The 19,904-nt window shown below is 37.8% G+C and overlaps 1 long non-coding RNA gene across 1 annotated transcript; it reads left to right on the top strand.

The window, feature by feature from the left end:
• Positions 1-6,893: 6,893 nt before the first annotated feature.
• LOC132431820 (uncharacterized) lies at positions 6,894-19,540 on the top strand. The gene is made up of 3 exons (XR_009520803.1): positions 6,894-7,058; positions 18,945-19,091; positions 19,179-19,540. It is a non-coding gene; the product is annotated as an uncharacterized lncRNA (long non-coding RNA).
• Positions 19,541-19,904: the final 364 nt, after the last annotated feature.

Below are 19,904 nucleotides of genomic sequence, written 5' to 3'. Positions count from 1 at the left end.
TGCATACATGTCCACAAGCGAAAACCTCGGGGATACAGCTAAAGACCTGTGACTTTCTACTTACATAAAATAACCTACATCTTTTTCTTGCATTTATTTCTATTGCCAGGAGCTTTGAAAAGTGTCATAACGAGAAGTCAAGTTCTTTGCGGTTTCCTATTACGTTTCTTAAGAATTGTGCAGTGGTGATATGAAAAACACACATTTCTGGTAACAGATACAAGCTGTTGAGGTTCCCAAAATTAGAGATATTCAAGATAAGAAAACACTCTATATTGTGTATACAAACACATGTGGCTATAGATCAGCGTCCCCCAGATGGCATTATTTCTATCTGAATTAAGCACAGGTAATTTTGTTTGGAAGTATGGCTTTTTGGCAACGTAACATTTTATTACCTTCCTTCAAACTGGTTCAAATTTCCTTAAGTGCTTGTCCTATACTCCTAATGGCTACGTTAAAGAAAAAAACATCAAGGCATAATCGTTTTACCTGACTAATTTATCTGTTGGTAATCTTCTATTAATTTGTTGCCCTTTTATTTCAAGGCAACACACAAAGTAAAGAATTGTGCAGAATTGCTGACATGCATAGGCTGCCATGAAAATAAAAATATCTAGAGGAAAATTGAAAACACTATCAAGTATGTACACGCTTCCAAAGCTTCTGATGTTATCCACGGTTTTCATATCTAAGTCAAGGTCATAAGTTAGATTCTTATGTGAGCCAGCTATTCTTGGACCAAAAAGTAGAAACTATGGATAGGTCAGGGAAGAGGCTCCACTTTTACTATTTGGGAAACCAACTCCTGCTGTGTCTTTTCCTTCCTGGGAAGAGGAGTTACCATTTTTTACTAGACACAAATCTTTGAAATTTTGACTTTCTTAAAATTTACACTGGAATATGTGATATTGTAGAACTACAGACACAATCTTAGTCATACCTTTGCATTCATTAATTCTAAAGGAAGGCATTGTTTTCTAAGACAAAACACAGCATTTATGGGTAAGGTGCCCATTTTACCGAGACCCAGTTTTTTTAACGACGTGTTCTCTCCTAAAGAGCTGGTGAATAAAATCACGATCATCAACGTACAACTTATTTGGAGTTCTGAGCTTCAAATACACAGGAGACCAATTGGGTCACCCAGTATGACCTAATTTCCTGACCCTGGTTCCCCCTTGCAGACTTTCCACACTTGGAAATAAAGTGCAAATTCGAGTGAGGAAAGAAAAGAAATCCACCCAAGAGCTGTTAAAAAATGTATGTATGCAGTAAATCTATGTACCACTGTGTAATTATAATAACATAAACAAATCCACTATAAGGACATTCACATTAGACCTAATTTTATGCTGAACTATTATAATGCAGTTAAGAGCCGCATAGTCCTGATTTAATTAAGCTCTGTTGTGAAGCATGCAGCATTTGAACCTGTTCCGGCCTGTTTGACTACCATTGAATTAGCGCCCTTAACTTGTTTTTCTGCTGAACGATGAATCTCATTTAAGAATTCCTGTTTGCGGGTCTGGCATTCGGTGGGTTCTTCTGTGCGGTTGTGCCTCCAGACCCAGGTCAGCTAAGCTCCTCAGATTTGCCCCATATGTAGTCTCTCGACTCACTTGTCTCAAAAGATTTGTTAACTTACCCTGGGCTCTCATGGAAATGAAGGGACAGATTTGATTGGTTTAATGAAAGAGATTTCAGATGACAGGAGACTTCACTTGTGGAGCTAACTTCAGATTCTGTAGGGCACATTAAGCGTCTCCTGGCCTATCATTTTGCAGAAATACTTAGTGAACTCCAATTTTCCATGGATATTACCTAGGCTGCCAAGTAGTTTAACCGTTACTCATTAGGAAATGGAAGGCAAAGGCATGTTTAGAAAATGCACTTTCTAGAAAAATCACATCCTGCTTCCTTCTTTTTATCTCTCTCCTACTTTAGGCAAGAATGTCTAGTCGTCTAGTATTTGCCTGAACAAAACTTTCCCTTCCTCTATGCAGATTGCCTGAAATAAAATTAAACGGGAAATCTTACAGGTGAACATTTAGCTTGGTGATCAAATATCAGGCCAGTTTGCTGAGGAGCTTGTTACTCAACAACTCGTTTTAAAGAAACAGAGTTAAAAGTCAGGAGAACAGAGTTGCAGAGAATTATGTCCACCCACTTAGATTATTTAGAAATGAGCCAAAGGACTTAAGTAAAATCAAACAGTGATTTCTTCATCACGTCTCACCTCTGCATCCATCCTCTGATCTACCTCTCTTCAGGCTTAGTTCCTGTTATAAAACATCCATGTTCTGCTTCTTTTTTTTCTTTTTTTTTTTTTTTACCTTGCCCTACTTTCTTAACCCTAGGGAGGATTTTAAGAAGGTTTCAAAGCTAAGCATCCCCAATTGCTTCAGGCTGTCTTTGGTTGTAAGTCAGGATACAAAGCAATTACCCGGAGGGTGGGATGTGTTCGTGGCCAATGGGAGAACCTTCCCTAGATCAGCAGGTAACTGAAAATATTCTCTTACGGGTGAACATCTGGTGCAGATTCTTAACCATTTCTAGTGAGGTTTTATGGGTCACTCTTCCTTTTCCTTTTCCAAAAGGTGTGTACTCATAAAGCACAAATAATAGGGTTTAACTTGGTCCACATGCCTTGTGGACAGGTGTTTGATTATCTTATCTTAAGGACTGCTAGCTAGAAATTCTGGAAATGACCACAATTGCCTTAGTATTAGAACTTTATGGTCCAAAAAAAAGGGGGAGAAAAACATCAGTATTTTTTCTAGTTAATCTCCAATTCAAAGAAGATTGAGAACATTCCATGGGATATTAATAGAACTAAATGGCTGCAGTAATTTAGATGCGGCCTCTATTTTGGTTTTCTATGACAAATGACACTGTACCCCTTTTGAGTCAAGAAGGATGCTTGCAAGGTTCCTGCACAGACCAAGGACAGAAAACTCTTCCCGTAGATTCTTTCACATGAGCACTTCACAGAGGGAAAATTCAGCCTCTAGAGTCATGTTTAGACACAGTCCCATTCTGCAGCCACACACTAACACACAAAGATAGTAGTGTACTATGTGATCAGACACATTACTATGTGGTGTAATCAAAAGTACATTGGCTTTTGGGACTCGCTTGGCGGTCCAGTGGTTAAGACTTCACCTTCCAATGCAGGGGGTGTGGGTTCGATCCCTGGTCGGGGAGCTAAGATCCCACATGCCTTGGGGCCAAAAAACCAAAACATAAAACAGAAACAATATTGTAACATATTCAATAAAGGCTTTAAAAATGGTCCACATCAAAAAAATCTTAAAAAAAAAAAAGTACATTGGCTTTAGAGTCAGACCAATTTGGGTTCAAATATCAGAGCTGCCTGATTACTTTTGGGGTCTCAAGGTGCTACTATGATATATATGCCTCTTTGCCCCACCTGAGTGATTTGAGAAAAATTAAGTAAACATAGGAACCAGACTAAAGGAAATAAAAATATCAGCCTCGTGACTAGTAAAGCTGTTTGGACGATGTGTCATTGGATTAGCAGCCAAGTGGGCTTAACTCATCACCCCATAAGGAAGGAGCTGGAAGGCAAAGTCGTTCTCGGAAGAGGCCTGCTCTTGTTAAAACTTGACTATGGACCGGCAGAGGATGTGGGTGCTTCCTAGGGATGGCCTGGATATAAAAAAATGAGAGGGAAGGGGCAAAGGAGCTACTCTGATTTCTTGTTCCTAAATCACCAGGGAGGAGAGTAAGAAAAGCTTGTGGGGAAATCGGAGGTAGAGGAGCAGGATTATTTATTAGTAAATGATATAATCATGTAACTGCATCTTTGGGCAAGTTATTTAACATTTCCGAGCCTCAGTTTCCTTGTCTATAAAATGGGAATAGTAATACCAACCTGACAGAGTTGCAACATAAACAAACAAACAAAAAGCGCGTGTGTGCGTGTGTGTGTGTGTGTGTGTATGTGTGAACTGCCTACCTTCAGACCTGCCACTCAATAATGCTGACTTACTTTCTAGTCTACCCACCCCTTTTCTTCCTAGACCCTGGTCAGTCAAGGATGCCTCTGGGTAGAAGGCAATTCACTCCTCTCTTTCCTCAGATTAGAGATGGTTGAAAAGGAGAGGAAGAAGAACATGCATATCAAAGAAAGTAAGAATTATTTCTAAAAGTCTACTCTGCACAGTTTACTGCCCACATTTTCAAGGTCACTTACCTTCTAAAAGGAATCATCTTCCAAAGCAAGAGTTACTCCTTTTCAGGCCAATGTAGACATCTTCATAGTCCTTTAGCTTGCAGGTGTCCAGGGGTGCAAGATGGGTTTGTTTTATACTGAATTTCCAAGACAGAGAGGCTCCCATCCACCAAGGCTCCCAGCTGACTTTCACCCCACCAAACACTTCGTAGAATAAGCGGAAACCCCATGGCTCTCCAGGACATGGCATGCTTGTTCTCATCTCATTTCTTTTGCTCTGCTTTGCCTGAAGTTTATCCTTTTACATCCAAAGGCTGGGAGACATCAGAGACATGTGTAATACCTGGGCTGGAGCTGCGTGTGCAGCCAGGAGCCTTCAGTTCTGATCCTGGCTCCAAGCACAGACTTCTTGAGGGGCCCGAAGGAGCAGCCTGCCATCATCCACCTCCTGATTTTACCTGAGGATGTTGTGGTGTTGCTAAACAACCTCACCAGGCGATCATGCAGATTAAAAATTAATTATATAAATGGATTCATGTCCCCATCGTTGCTCCCACAGTTTTGACATAGCTTAATAAATTCTTTCTTTAGATGTAGTCAGTGCTGTCTTCAAACCTGTCCTGCCTGCTTGCTATGGTCTCATTGCAGTGGCATCCCTGTCCAGTGGGCTCTTGCACCTGTTGTCACCTTGAGGTGTCTCTATCACTCAAAGCTCACAGCTAGCAACCAAACTCTGATGATTCTATCTCAGAAAAAGAAATCATTGACTCTGTCTCCAGTCCAACTGTCACTGCCCAAATGCAGGGTCTCATCACCTACTTTTGGTGAGATGGTCTCCAATCTGTCATCCTCTGGTCTACCTGACATTCTGCCTTTAGCTCTACTACTCTAAAATACAAGTCAAATCAAGCCTGTCTTCTGCCCAGAAACCTCCAATAGCTTCTCCCCTTTATGGATTACATTACAAATACCTTAGTAGAGTATCCTGCATCTTCACAGTACAAATGATGTTTCTAGGCTGGACTGTGGATTGGCCCTTGAGCCCGCCATGCACTTTTGCATCTCAGTGCTGGACACACCCATGGCCCTTTTCATACCTGTTGAAATCCCGCTAAGGTTTTGAGACCCAAATCAAGCCTCCTTGTCTCCTCGGTTAAGTTGCTTCTGTGCACTCATCACAATCAAACTTGCTTTAAGTTAAATGTATGCCAATCTCTTATTGTGAATTCCTGGTAGGTGGTTAGTTCCCGAAGTTTATATTTTCTCAAAACCTAACGTAGAACGGATCCTCAATAAATGTCTGTTTTTTGTTTTTTTTTGCGGTACGCGGGGCTCTCACTGTTGTGGCCTCTCCCATTGCGGAGCACAGGCTCCGGACGCACAGGCTCAGCGGCCATGGCTCACGGGCCCAGCCGCTCCGCGGCATGTGGGATCCTCCCGGACCAGGGCACGAACCCGTGTCCCCTGCATCGGCAGGCGGACTTTCAACCACTGCGCCACCAGGGAAGCCCAATGTCTGTTTTTAATTGTATCCAACTTTAATCTTTTCTCTCATTCAAGCTATTTCAAGACATTTATTGCTTCTTTACCTGTTCATCCAGATTTTAATCTTACCTTTTTATTTTCAAAGAAAAAAAATCACTAGCTAGAATCTTGAAAGTTTGTCAATTATAGACTTGAATTAAATAATAATTGGCCAGAACTTTCTATCACATTATTGAAACTTTCCATATTATTGAGGATTCAACGTACTTGTAAATTATCTTAGAAGGAGTTAACTTTGGAGAATGTGTTTGACATGGACTTTCTGCCACAATAGATAAATGCCTCCCGACTCAGAGCCAGTGAAGAAAGAAATCAATTGAATACTTTCCTTTATTTACCTCTGAAATGACTGGAGTATGTGAATATGGAAACTGAAAATTTTAGAAAGCATTTCTGTAGCTCAGCAGTTGCAGGAAAAGATAAAAAAGATATCTGGAGACTAGAAGGTTTTTCAGCCTCAAAAAATCTTTACAGCGGTATAATCTAATCTTTCACTGCCAATATTTTAGACCAGCAATAGAACAGTGTTTTTTGAACTCATTCATATTTCAATTAATGTTACTGAAGTCCCCACAAGGTGTGTTGTATTGAACAATGGAATCGTCACAAAGAAAAAATAATAGGTAAACACATAAAGTATGCAAAAATCCTGCCCTGTGCACTTCGGTAAAATGTACCTTTAATTTATCTTGCCCCCCTAGCACACTGCGAACAAGCAAAAAAGAGCAAAGATTTATTTTGGATGGGAAAGCACAAACACTCATTCATAAAACCATTCGTAAGCATTTTTTTTTTAATCAACACTGTCATTGCCGCAGCCTGCTTGATCTTCCTACTCTGGGTTAATATGGGAGCCAATTACAGCTTCATCTGTGTAGAATTAACTTTTCGGAGCACACACCGGGGATTTGTCTTCCTTCACTATTTAGATATATGTCATAAAAATATGCATGGAATGGAGTACAGGCACTGCAGATGGCAGAGACTTTCAGATTTATTGCAGAATCATTTAAAATTGGTTATGCTCTTGCCAGAAGTTAATTAATTTTTTTCTCTTCTTTTCTGGGGCTGGGGGGTGGGGTGGGGGGCCTCCGTGTCTCACTAGGTGGCAGTGTATGATTATATCTGGAAAAGCCATGGCGGCGTCCAGTCCAGCATCTCCAGCTGTGACCTCCAACAGCAAAATGAAACTTCTGTGTCTGCACTTGGTCCAGGAGATGTTACTTCTCATATAGCAGTGTACACTGTTTATCCCAGTGGGTTCCAAGAGCTGTACCGCCATTTTCTTAGGCTCCCTAGTGGTGCAATTGTTGAGGTGAGTATATATGAAAATATTTTAATGCGAATGCTGTGTATGTCGTAGTGCGTGAATGTGAGTGTGTTTATACTTGATTTAAAAGGCGTCAAAACTACTTTGCAAACATATCATAACTGATGCTTCTAGTACTGTAGAGGACTTGAAGATGTATTTTAGTGTTTTCCTAAAGAAACGAAAGTACCGCATAAGAAAAAAAAAATGTTTCTGAGCTATTGGAAGAAAGGCAGGAAAAAAATCACGTGAAATAATTCAGGATTCTGCCTGCAATAACTTTGACTCAGTCAATATTTGGAAACATCAGCGGATTGATGAAGAAGAAATATCTCAGTCCATAGATACTTCGATGCCACAGGAAAGTACACAGCTCTTTGCTTAGATGATCTCACACAAAATGAACGAGATGGTGCAATTTCGTATTTCTTCCATGAGACAAATCTTAAAAAAATAAAGGAAAGCCTCCATTCTCTAAATCTTTAAAAACTTTTTAGAGTAGTATTTGGCAAAGATCCTAAAGTCATATTTCCTCCTAAAATGTCAGTCTTTAGGTGAGCTGAGTTTGTTAAAAAACATCTCTTATGTTGCCTCAAAGTCTCAGAATCCAAACTGCAGGGCATGTTGAAACCTGAGGCTCCCATTAGCATCAGAATTGCTGTTGAATAATGAAGTCAGAAAGAGTGTTATTTCCCTTTATTTGGAGAGAATGAAGGATGGAGGAGAAGGAGAATTCAGATGTGTATCACATTCGATTCCCTGGTCTTGGTGGCATGAAACTCACTTTGCAGTGGCACAATACTACGTTGTTAAGAATTTGCAGAGTAAGAACCTTTCTGTTCGCATCACACTTTCCCTATGGAATTTAGCTATTGCTGTTTCTGTTATGAAGTTGATGAAAGTGTGTCTTCATAAAAGGCCCTTTGAATAAACCTTGAAGAACTTTTTAATTGTTTAGAGCTCCGCCTTGCAGCTAGGGTGCTTCTCCTTTCTACAAAACCAGCCCATGACGGAGTTTGGTACTTGAGTGATTCTCGTGGGCTCGCTACTCAGAGAAACAGAGATGTGCTAGACAAGGGTCCGCATCATTTCACCTCCTTTTCCCTGATATAAGAGGGGATTGTGTATATTGTAGCAAGGCAGCAGGTAGGTGGATGAGAACTATATCCCACATAATTCTTTGCGGGCTTGGGTCCCGGGCTGGTATTGGCACTTCTGTGTATGATCTTTTTCAGACTTTGGCAACATCTGCTTTAGAAACCTCTTTGTGGGACAAAACTGCCAGGGCTTATTTTGTTTTTAAAATTTACACAAGCGTGTGCATAAAGATGTTTGCACACCATGAGCTGAACAAACTGGAGAAGCCAGGATGCCAGGGATATCTGCCCTTCTGCTGCAAAACATCTTGCAGCTTGTAGTCCTTGGGTCCGACTGGGAAGCTGAGGTTCAAGGTGACCTGTTCTCATAAGCAAAGCAATCATCAGGGCTTTAATTCACTCGCTCCTGCATGTGCGCTAGGACCTTGGTTTAGTCATTTCCCACTCCTCTGCCTATATCCTTATCTGTAAAACTGGGTTATAAATACTCATACTACCTGCCTCACAGGTATTTGGGACAGATGAACGAGATAACATTGGCAATATATTTTAGTTCTTTTTAAAAAGGGCACAATAAACAGTTCAGAGTATTGTGGATCACGCACAATTAAATTCATTCAACTTTTTTTCAAACGTAGTAACATTATGCTAAAGATTAAATAAAGTAGGTTCTAGAAGGATTGAGAGGTGGGGCAGGAGGTGTTATTGACCCATCTGGTTTTGGTTGCCTGTGTTTTCCACACTGTTGGATTATATGATGGTGGAAGTGTGTCTGGACCCCGCTAAGCCTGTTCCCAACAGAGATGCTAACAAATACTAAACCAGCGTTCCCCCTTTTTTCAGATCTCAGCAAAGGCACAGGGTCCCACTCCCTCTGCAGTCCGAGTCTAAAGCCTACCCACTTATTTCTTTGTGCTTTATGTTACCTGCTTTGTCCGCTATGAAATCCATTTTGAAGGGACCTAGCCTCTTTGCACCTTCTCTGACACTTTTTTAGGAGTACTAGATTTTATTCGTTAGCCTTTCTAAACTTGTTTCCAGTATTAAATTGCGTGTCCCAGAGGACAGGAACCGTCAAATCATCCCAGTCCCAGAGCATATTGAAGACTAGGCAGGTTTTCTTTCAGCCTACTCAACAATCTTCCTACTTTCTTTTATATCTCTCCTGACCCCTAACGGGCACATCTGATCTATCACTGGCTTTCTGAGCTATAAAATCTGAAATTGGAATGGATTTGAGACTGGTCTTTTGCAGCTTCAGTGAGAAGTGAAATTCATGTATTATCTTTCCCAAAGATGTATGCATGGTAAAGAAATTTCCAACCACAGCACCTAGATAGATTATACTTTCCGGACTGAAGAAACATCTATTAAACTTTGAAAATTGTAGTTTCTAAGTAGTCATCTACTTGGATTAGAGTTAACTCCTACCCTTGAAGTCCCTGTCTCTGTACTAGGCACAAAGCTGTTGCTCAGGGAAACCTATTAAGTTGCCTTGAATTTCTGGATGTCAAATTATGCTACTTGATGGTTAATTATGTACCATGAGACCTTTTCCACTAACGCCCATATTATGCGAATTGAGGGCACCTATGCTTAGGAAATGACTCAGATCCGTCTAGCGATACCTGTAAGATCCATGCTGTATTTTGATGGGCTATTCTGATAGGGGAAGAAACAGGTAGCTGCCTCTAGACCTAATTTAATATTTACAAATTAGATCCGGCAACAAACATGAAACAAAAATGGGTGAAATTCTGCTTCACCTTTATAACCTGAACTCTATTCTCAGAAGTTTTAGGGTGGTTGTAAAATAGAGTACCTAGTGTTCCGAGCTCCTTCTGCATCTAACACAGCTCTAGCTTGTGACGACAGTGATTTCTAAGTCTCTCCTAATTCTGATATGAAAGATAGGTCACGTGTTAACCTTTTCTTTCTTTTTTTTTCCTCAAGAAAACCTTAGCAATTTGAGTTTCGAAGCACGTTATCTTCAAGTTTTTCACTTTTTTGTGAAAAGCCATGGTTTTTGGAACAGTATGATTTCTGCACTGAAAAGGTCAGATTCCCTCAGATTGAAATAGAAGTTATATTATTACAAACTATCTTTCCTATGGATTTACGTTCACCACTTTTTTTTTCATCTGGGCCCGTGACGAAGGTGACACAGATCTTACAGTGTTCTACGTACTTAACTTAAAAAATAAAATCCCCTCCACGCTTGTCCGAGATGGTCATTGGTCTGTCAGGAGGTGAGGGCCTCTCTTGAATGATCTTTTTGTCAACCCCTCTGAGGCTGGGCAATGCCATGGACTCTCCGCAGAGGAATACTTTTTAAATTAATTCATGAATTAACTTTATATTGAAGTATAGTTGATTTACAGTATATCGTGTTAATTTCATGTACAGCAGTGATTCAGTTATATATATATACATACACATATCTATTCTTTTTCAGATTCTTTTCCCATATAGTTTATTACAAAATATCGAGTAGAGTTCCCCTGTGCTGTACAGTAGGTCCTTGTTGGTTATCTATTTTATATACGGTAGTGTGTACCTGTAATGCTTTGTCTCCGTTCCGTAGCTTGAGGTTTTTTTTTTTTTTCTTTTTAAGTACAAAGTTTTTCTAAAGTTTTTAGTGCCACAAAACCTAGAAACCCAGGCAAGACTGGTGCAGACTCATCAAATCACAAATAAGCTTCCCGATCCCAGGGTATCCATCGCAATTAAGAAAGCCCTTGGAGCATTCGTTGGGGCGGAATGGGAAAAGGGTTTCTCTGTCGTTAGAGGCGGTGTCGCCTGGTGGTCTGAGCAGAGGAATGGGAGTCAGGAGCTCAGCGATCTAACAGAGTCTCTGTGAGGCCCTGCCGAGCGGCTTCCGGCGAATCTCTCAGCCTCAGGAGGACGGGCTCACCTACTTTGAATCTCCCATCTGAAGAGCTCCTTACCCAGTGCCAGGAGATACACAGCAGGAGGCCTGATTCCTTGTCTGCAAAATGAGAATATTAATACTTGCCTAAATAACAGCTTAACCAATTAGTGATTTTATTAAGTGCTCTGCTGATGGAAAAAGCAGCAGGAGAAGAAAGGTGAAAACAAAACATGGAACCACAATTTATGATTAGATGGGTTTGACTCAACTCCGGATTCTTCTCCCACTCATGGAATTGAGTGACCACCGGAGGGGAGAGCAGGTGTAGAGGGGCCGAGCCTCACTTGTATGACCCTCGGCGAGAAGGCAGCAGAGGAAGCTTTATCTTGCAAGCCTGCATGAAGCTTTGAGTAAATGGAGGGAAGAATCGTATTCTGTCCTTGAATCAATGACTTGCACGGCAAAAACAGAATACAAATAACTGAGAGTTTTCAGTTTTAACTCTTCTATTGTAACATCTTCCAGAAAAGACTATTTATTGTTATTGGAAATTCCCATATCCATCTGTTACAATGACTAATTTGCTGTGTGTGTGTTTGAGAGAGAGAGAGAAATACACAAAAATGTGGAAGGGAAATCAATAGGAAAATACTGAAAACTCTGGGTCTACAGAAGTTATTCATTAAACATGTAAATTGTTGGGAATTCCTCCATCCAGTTTTTCCATTTGTTGAAAGTCATTGTTCATGGGAAGGGGCAAAGCCATCCCTGTGTTTCTCATTGTGCGTAGTTTAAACTGGCCTAAAGAAAATATTAAAATTAACTCATTTCTGCAAATAGAAGAAAGTCCCGTTTTCATTTCCCAAGTTTAGAAAACTTTATATTTTGTGCACAACACCTGCATGAGAAGGTGCAGTAAATCTTTGGGGCACATTTGGGGCACAATTGCTTACATGACACTATTGAAAATATACATTAACATGAAGTAGTAATAGCAGTACTTATGGCTTTGCATAAAATATTGTTAAAAATGTCAAGGACAGGATTGTCTTTTATTTTGGGTTTTCAAGTTCAAAGTTAACAGCTGTCACGTCAATTGATTTTTTAAAAATAAGTTCCTGGTATTATGTTGCCACCTCTTTTCCTGAAGAATGATTGACTGTTGCAGTAAACTGTAGAGGGACATCATTCTGTCGTATCTAAAACATAGACCCCATTTTAAACAACATTTTATAAAAAAACAGAATGCAAAAGCAAAGAAGAATTCAATTTTCAGGCTAAAATTAGAATATAATGGCACTTATGAGACATTCTCCTATCATACTACCATGAAAAGTCTTAAAATAGACACATTTACTAATCACTTAAATATATATTAAGTATATACAAGGATTTCTCTCTATTTTAAAATTACTTGACAAAATTATTATTCCCATATGCATGTGTCAAAATAAGTGATTTTATTTGTCTATAATAATTAGGTCAGTGTGACTTGCTATGACATGGTTTGCTTTTCACAAAACTAAGCTAGATGGTTCTCACGGCAGGCTTGCTTTATTATTTATATATATAATTGGTAACCTGTAAGAGGAAAATAGCATAGTTTTTAAAAAAATTAGCACACTATAATTTTAAAATAAATACAACAGATTTCAGACACATTTTCAGAAAATGTGCTATTTACTTCTAAAAAGCTATTTTCTTATTTGACCTATTTTCATGGGTCAAAAAATAACTGTTAGTGACTAAATTAATTTTAGTAAAACTATGTTTGGTTTCTTTAGAAAATTATGAAGAACTACTTTGATTGTACTTATTACGTATTAAGATGTGATTTTAGAAAACATTTTAAAGTTACTGCAGGTCTTTTCTAAAATAACTTCTTTTGTTCAATCTTGTAAATATTAAATTTCTCCGTACTTCATCTGTACTCATAATTTGAGACAATTATTCATTGGTAGTTCCTGTTTTTATAGACCATATATTTTTATTTGCATATGTAAGAAAAAGAATAATCACGTACATATTTTTGAAAATATTTACTCATAAAATAATTTTCAGCATCTTAGATTTCCTTTGACTCTCCAAATAATTGAACTTATGAAAGTTGTAGGAAAGATTTGTTCTATTATTGCATTTATATGTCTATCAGAAATAATACGTATTCATAGGATATATTGGAGAAGAAAAATGTCTTGGGATTCTAAGTCATAGGAAATGTTTTAAAAGGTATATTAAGTATAAAGAAGCAGTTTAAAAAATAAGCCTTGACATGCTAACTGAAACATATAGTTAAATATCTAATATAAAAATTATAGAGGTGAAAAATTAAATCTTTATTGCACAGTCAATAAAGAATGAATGTTTTACGCTGAGTAAAAATATGTTCACTTTTACTTCTGTATATTTTTTTCTTATTGAATTGGAATTTGGAAACCGTAACTTGACAGGTGACCCTCTAAATGTGAAAACTATTTTTATGCTTCTTTTTATTTCTTAATCTTAAGTTACTATAGACTTGGAAAATTTTTGAGTTTTTTGCTTTATAAATATATCTATTTTTTCCCGGTTTTATTAAGGAATGATTGACATACATCACTGCATAAACTTAAGGTATAAAAACATTAACGTAATAGGTTCAATGTTCATCATCTCATACAGATACAATAAAATGAAAATAACAAAATTCTCTTTGTGATGAGAGCTCTTAGGATCTACTCTCTTAACAACTGTCTTCTATGTCACACAGCAGTGTTAACTACAGTCATCGTGCTCTACATTTTCTCTCTAGTATTTATTTATCTTATAACTGGAAGTTTGTACCTTTCATCTGAAATATATTTTAAAGCCATGCATCCAACAGTCAGTGCTTGAGCATTTCAGAATATGCCATGATACTACTAATCAGTGATTTTTATCTTGATTCTATATGACAAGGCTGCCTAACACTGATTTCTTAAAAAGTCAAAGATAATTCACTCATGAACAAAGCAAAATAAGCCACAAAACCCTAAACATAATGAGTTTTCCTTCTACTTATGTACAGAAATACCATGAAAATATTTTGGTGCATTTTGTAATTGTGTCAATATTAAGAACTATCTACAAATGAATTGATTTCTTCTAAGAATCCATAGATACAGAAGTAGTTTTTTCCTTTTCAGTTTATGGAACAAGTTCTTCTATAATGACCTGAAATAATTATTTAATCATATGATTAAACAATGTAAAAACCAGTTGCTTAGTGTCAATTATTTTTACATATTTGTATCCTATAAATTATTTTAATCGCATTTACATTTACTAAAACACTGACATAAAAGCATATAAGTTTATTTTATGTGCAAAATCACATATAGTATATGCCGAGTGACACTTAAAAGGCATGAAAGAGTAACGCTAGCTTTTTTCTGAAACAATCTTGACTCTGATGCTAAATTACAACTCAGAAACATCTAGCGTTTTTACCTTTATGAGAAACGGCTTTTTACATAATTCCAGGGAAAATAAACTGGAATTATGTATAAAGATACATGCACTGTAACCAAAGGGCGTTTATATTCCCCTGTAGAATACTTAACGATGATTTCATAGCCATTTTGTGTCATTTTCAAAAGGATATAAAATGCAGCCAGCAAACAAACTAGACTTTAGATTTAAGGTGACAGCTGCTCCTTCAGAAGCAATATTCAGATATTTAATCTTAAGAACATTGAATATTCTTTATTTTACAACCAAGTAAAGTATATGAAAAAATGAAAGGACTGCGTACTTTGGCTTATTATTTTCACAGCAGTGGTGATCAACATGGCCACCACTGCCAACACGCCATCATCACTAAATCCCAGAGAATTCATCCAAATGTCAGCCCTTATTTAACTGTTTCAGGAAATTAACATCTGTGCTCTACTTTTTCAAAATGCAAAACTTCCTTTCTCTAAAATAATGCTGATTCAACCTATTATTTAGTCTGTCATATTATTTCTAGTTATATATATATATTTTTTTTTTTGAAATCTACAATTGTAATCTAATTTTAAGACTCTTTACCCCTAGTTTAGATTCCTGTAGTTCAGGTACAGAGATCTGAATTCTGTTGAAGAAAAAATTTATTTCGCTATGGAGCCATAATGAGTTTAACTAGGCCTCCAAATATTGCTGTCAGTGAATTAGTGCTGTGCATACGCGGGTCCTCTGTTAAGTTGGCAAATTAAAACAAAATCTGTCCGAATGTTGTATCTGCTTTATGATTCCTCCTCCGCAGCCTCCTTACCATCTTTATAACGGCCTCTCACTAAAACCTTATCAATGGGGGTGGGATGGGGGGGTGGGAGGGAGGGAGACGCAAGAGGGAAGAGATATGGGGACATATGTATATGTATAACTGATTCACTTTGTTATACAGCAGAAAGTAACACACCATTGTAAAGCAATTATACTCCAATAAAGATGTAAAAAAAATAAAAATAATCTGTTAGCTTGGGAAGTATTAGTAATAAAGATATACTTTAAAAAGAAACGAAAAAATAAGGTAATTATGAACTTAGAGGGAGAAAACATTCTATAAGAAGAAAAAAAGAAAAACCTTATCAATGTGTGTTTTGGGGAGCTGCGTATGACCCATTCTACCAGATAGACTGCAAATAAAGTCAACTCCGTTTTTCTAAATAGACACTTGAGGGTATATCTATCCTTATTAGCAGTCAATTAGCTATCTCTTTCTTAAGGCCTGTTTTAACACAATTTCTAAGAAATCCAGGGACTTCTTTATACCAGAGAAGGCCAGTCCTGCTTCAAGCACAAGGCAGAAAGAGCTCACATATGTTGACTCCATGGCCATGGGTGTTTCTGTTCACCACCAGCTCCATACATCCACACCGCATGAAAGACCCTTGTCTGTCTCTGCAGAAACCCTTTGCCGGTCACAGTGCCTAGCGATAGGCACAGAGACGTCCCAAGCTTGCACTCTATTCGTTCACATTCATACATCTGTAACACTGTGCTGGTGGGGACATGAGTGGCTAACCAAGTTCACGGTGGCTTTTGCCTCATCCATAGTGTCCTAGATCTAGTTTTCCCCCAAAAAAGTTGATCATGAGAGGTTTTTATTTTTTTTTACCATTTTTAAAATTTCTTTTATGAATGGGTAAACTTTGAAGTTTCTTTCTTGGCCATTTTCATTGACGTTCCTTATTATTTCTTAAAGCTAGATTCTGACAGTGGAATTACTAGGCCAAAGAATCTGAGAATTTAAAAGGATAGCATATTTCTTATACACAAAAATATATATCTCCAAATTGCCCTCCAGAAAAGGAGGACAAACAGAAAGCCACCACTGCAATGAATGGGAAGTTTGCCCAACATTTTGATAACCTTTTTGGCTATAGCTACACAAACTATGCTCTCTGTAACTTAAAGAGATAGGTTTGAAATATGAGGTCACATGGATATCATAGTTCACTGTCATTTTCTGCCTTTGGAAAATGCTGCAAGACTAGGTTGTGTTTTATTTTCAAAGCACGGGCACATTTAAATACAAGCTTGTTGTGAGATTTTAGTTGTTTGCAATATTTACTTTCTAGCAATGTTTATTCCCAGTAATCAGTGAAACTCATAAAATAAGAATGATTATAATATTATGAGCTTATTCTTCTAGCACAAATCACTTGAAATATGTGACTCTAAACAGACAGAGTAATTGGAAAGTGAATTGTCTTGCACAACAATTAACTAAGAAGTGACAAGTACGTTTCATTAGCGATTATGATTAAAGCTAGTTGTATTTTTAGTCCCTCTTTCCCAAACCTGTCAAGCTGAAGTATATTTGTTAATTTGATGTATATTCACATAGATGTACAGATCATTTTATACAAGTACATTTTTGACACATTATGGTGGCAGCTGTGATGGGGACAAGGGGAATAGTTTAAAATTTAGGAGCGATTTTTAAAAAACCAGTTCATCCCAGAAGGCGCCATGCTGTTAGTCCATGGCCCTGTGCATCAGGGTAAAGAAATGCTTCCAGGTAATTAGTCCAGGTGATAACTGGGGAAGTTCCTAGAATCCTGAGCAAATCAAACCACTCCTGCTCTCATGTCCCTTCTTGCTCACACCATACGGACATTTTAAGGAATTCCTGTTAATAAAGACATACTACTGAGTAAGGAAACATCCCAATAATCCATTTCCTAGAGGATAAAGTGGCGACTGAAGTTGTTATTCTGATTCAAATTCTCAATAACAAAGAAAGATTGTGAATGGCAGGACAACTTAGGGGAAAGTGACTGTCATTCTGGAATTCTTAATTCTGGTGAAGGCTGAATGCCACCCCACTTGATATTAGGAAGGTGCATTTCAGAAATTTCAAGAACAGTTGGCATGCTCCACCACATGAGGATCTAAATGGTAAGGTATCACAGAAGGCATGGACAAAGCTCTAGAATTGCAGCTCTGAGTTACACTTTCAGATAGTCTTGATAAGAAAGAAGACCGAATAAATTCTGTTGTGGTATAGAATGTTTCCCAATAAACTTAGGTTTTAAAAAGATCATATACTAAGAAAAGCAAAGAAAGGTGTATCATGAAATTACAAAAAAAAAGAGAGATGTTTAAGAACAATGACCGGGAGAGAATTCCCTGGCGGTCCAGTGGTTAAGATTCGGCTCTCTTACTGCCAGGGCCTGGGTTCCATCCCTGGTCGGGGAGCTAAGATCCTGCAAGTTTCATAGCCAAGCCAAAAAAAAAAAAAAAAGCTCTAATAAAAATAAAAGAAGAAGAAGAATGACAGGGAAGCAATAATGGAAAAGTACGACACAATTTTAGATAACAGTGGGTGGAGTGGACTCTAAGAAAACCTGATAAGAAAGATTCAACAAAAGGAGAAATCAAGGTGTCCAAAGACAGCTATTTTTCTCAACATTATTTAGTTGTATATGTCAAATATCTATTTCTGCTTAATCACAAAACGTTTTTTATTAACCCACATAAGTAGGAATTACAGTAGATGTCCTCTTTCTTATCCAGAGAAATGTATTCAGTTTGCCAGAGTGGATGTAGATGTGGGTCCCTGCCTTTCTCATTGGGGTGGCCTTCAGTTCAAGAGACTATAAGTTCTGGGGAAAACAGTCCTTCAGCAGAATTCTTGGAAATGTTGCGTACCTTCAAGATGTAGGAGAGCCAGATGAAGTCAGTGAAATTGATGATTCTTATAAACAGCCCAAAATAAACCCAAACTTTGTGTGACAAGTGAAACAGGATGTTGGTAGGGTTGCTAGTTGTGCGCTCAAAGATAATTAGTCTTGTATATACAGAAAGCTTCTCTTGGGACAATGAGTTCCTTCTAAAAGGAATGCTGTCCTATGTTTTCCCCTGATAGTTTTGTTTTCTATCCATTTCATCACACGAAAGTTATTAATTGCAAAAAAGAAAATCCCAGTCTTGTATTTTGTTTTGATATTTTTTGGTTTCTGTAAGATTAGGATAATTCACTTTTCACATGTGTTTAAATTGCTAATTATGACTCTGTGCTCTGTATTACTAAATATTATACAAATGCTTATTTATATTTTTGCTGTATTATTAAATTACTGTTAAAGTCAGAAAGAAATGGGAAATATATGTACACATATAGCTGATTCACTTTGTTATACAGCAGAAACTAACACATCATTGTAAAGCAATTATACTCCAATAAAGATGTAAAAAAAAAAAAAGAAGAAGAAGAACGAAATGGAACCAAACCATAAAACCTAAATTGAAAACTCCTGTTAAAATGTGGAATTAGGTTAACTATAATGGCATTTCAGGGCATTTCCAAGCTGTAATTTTTTTTCAGGGGAAAAATCACAGGTTTTGCTCATTCTGCCTAAATATTTCCTTGAAGTGTGGTAAGTTAACATGTGCCATTTTGTCATCACTTTTCAGGTGTTTGGTGATATCAGTGGCTTAAAGTTTATCCCCAGTGAAGTGGTCACGGCTATTCAGGAGCATCTAAGTGAAATGGACAGTGCACTGGAAGACTCCTCAGATATTAAATCAAGAGGATTGAAAAGAATCCATTAAAACAAAAAGGTATTTTCCCCCGGTTAAATATTTTACTCGTTGCTGTACCTGAGTGCCTCAACTTAGAAGTGCTTCTTCCTTCTTGCTTTCTTAAAGGTCCACAGTGGTGCCCAAGTCATGGTGAGAAGACTAAGTTCAACTTCCTTTTCAATCTACGGCCTTATAATATGTCCTTTACCAGAAGTCAGTAACCAGTACTGGAAACAACAGCTGGATGTCGTGATTGTCCCAAATATGTTTTCAGAGAACATAGACTCATCTTCGTTGGCTTAGAAAGAGCTACTTGGCTCCTGTGAAGTATGAAGAGAGATAGAATATCATTTTTCACACTCTCCCACAGCAGTACTCTTTCCTTTGGAGGGAATAAGGGGAATGGCTAGAAGATGATATAACCAAGCCTAAATAAATCCCCTTTCCCCTTCACTTAGCATAAAATTTCACATTTTTTTTCTAGAAGAAATTTCAAGGAAAAACATGGAAAAATTACATAATAAAAAAAATCAAGTCACTTAAATCAGTTGTTTTACAGCACAAATGCTTTGTATTCTAAGATATCAACAAACAGCCCCAAACTGGCTGGCTCCCATTCGGGCTCCCCTCATCCACCTTAGCTCTTTCTAAAAGGACCAAAGTAGCAAAGCCCTCTTGCCAGTTCTTTAGACTATTCCTTTTTGTCTTTACTCCCTTGCTTTCCTTTTTTCAACTGAAGCTTTGGAATAGGACTTAGGATCACAAGAGGACAAGGAACTGTCAGAGGGTTGATGGGTTATAAAAAAATCCTGCCTCTTTAAGAATCATTTGTCCTCATTATAGAGCAATAAA

This window comes from Delphinus delphis, chromosome 10 (assembly GCF_949987515.2).
Source record: "Delphinus delphis chromosome 10, mDelDel1.2, whole genome shotgun sequence".
NCBI lineage: Eukaryota > Metazoa > Chordata > Mammalia > Artiodactyla > Delphinidae > Delphinus > Delphinus delphis.
This window is presented reverse-complemented; position numbering and strand designations above follow the sequence as displayed.